This window comes from Sciurus carolinensis, chromosome 1 (assembly GCF_902686445.1).
Source record: "Sciurus carolinensis chromosome 1, mSciCar1.2, whole genome shotgun sequence".
Taxonomy (NCBI): Eukaryota; Metazoa; Chordata; class Mammalia; order Rodentia; family Sciuridae; genus Sciurus; species Sciurus carolinensis.
Genome location: NC_062213.1, coordinates 51,039,720 through 51,041,370, shown reverse-complemented (window position 1 = coordinate 51,041,370; position 1,651 = coordinate 51,039,720). Strand labels below are relative to the sequence as shown.

The 1,651-nt window shown below is 42.2% G+C and overlaps 1 pseudogene; it reads left to right on the top strand.

Moving 5' to 3' along the window:
• Positions 1-821: 821 nt before the first annotated feature.
• LOC124992718 (DNA-directed RNA polymerases I, II, and III subunit RPABC5-like) lies at positions 822-1,407 on the top strand (annotated as a pseudogene).
• The last annotated feature ends 244 nt before the right edge of the window (positions 1,408-1,651 follow it).

The following is a 1,651-nucleotide window of genomic DNA, read 5'->3' as shown; positions in this document are numbered from 1 at the left end:
TTAATGCATGTTATAATGAACACAATCTTATCATAACTTCGATGGACTACTTCCATAAAAGCCAATGCACAGGCACCAGGTACACTTTATACCCAGCTTGTCTTGTACTTACTGGGGAGTCTGGAGCTATGTGAGAATGCTTAATTAAATTGAAGTACTAGAATTATTTTTAAAAGGCATTTAATGCCTCTCTTTTCTACATCCTGTGGGTACCCACACAGTATTGAGTGTCAATTATATACAAGCCCCAAGAATGCACTAACTATGGAGAAATACTTTTAATAACGCCCAGGGAGACCCAGAGAATTTTTTTAAAGGAGGTAAGATTTGAATTGAGACTTGAAAAAAATGAACTAAATCTGTGAGGGGAGGACGTGAGGGCAGGGACCAGGCCTTTACTGAGGAGTGCATAAGGCTTCTAAGCAAGAGGCAGCAAAGAGCTTAACTCATTCCAAGAGGAAGAGGAAAGACAAGGAACTGAGGTCTGAAGGGGTGTGTGTGCTGATGAGATTTTTCCACTTTACCCCACAAGCTACAGGGAATCCACTGAGTTGTTTAAGAAGGACAGTGTGGTGATCAGATTTGTACTCAAGAATGGCCCCTGACTTCAATTTGAAATATGGACTGAAGGGAAATCAGACTGCCTTAAGGTAGGGAGACTATTTCAAAGGCTGCAGTGGTCATCCAAGAAGGGAGTAAAGTTGCAGCTACTAAGGCGCTAGTTGTGGGCCTAGGAAAAAGGTGTGGGAGGGCGGCAGGGGGGTGTTACAAAGTTATTAAGGAGGAAGATCTATGGAGTTTGATTACTGAATGGATTAAGGGGCAGTGGGTAGACAAGAAGTCCTTGAAAGATTCCTAGTTTTCTGATAACAAAATTTAGTAAGATTCTAAACAGAGTCAATGGTTTTTCTAGTTGTATTTACATTTTGTGTGACTTAAAGATTGAAATCTCCAGTATTTTCTCAAACCTTCTAAGACAAAGAAAACACTGTACTGTACATTTGTACTTTAAACATTTTAAAATATTCTGTGTTTAAAAGTCACGTGTTGGGAAACCATCTTTGCCAATAGTAGTATACCAAGAACAAAACTTCTGCAGGAGATAGGAAGTTGTGGGGGAAATAAAGAAAGTAGAAAGAGAGATGATTCATCCATAGACATGATTGAAAGATGATAAATGGGAACCCACTGCCCACCAGCCGCCACCAAGATCATCCCCGTGCACGGCTTCACCTGAAGCAAGATTGTGGGCAACAAGTGGGAGGCCCCTGGGCTGCTGTAGACCCAGGACACGAGAGGGATACTCCGGATGCCCTGGGCCTGGAATGCTACTGCTGTCACTGTATGCTGCTGGCACACGTAAACCTGATTGGGAAGCTGCCCAACTATGCATCACTGGAGAAGTAGCCACTGGAGAAGTAACCGCTGGGTTTCCTTTCTGCTCTGCTGACCATGGACATGTCACAGTGACCTGAGGTATCATCTGGTTGGGAACAATACATGGCCACAGCCCTTTGCCTCCCATGCTGGAAGGAACTGTTCAGTAAAGGTCTTGAGAATTAAAAAAAAAAAAAATGGTAGATGGATAGGTAGAATAAATGATTGACATAATAGAAGTTAATAAATAAGAGAGAAAGAAAGAGAGAGAGAT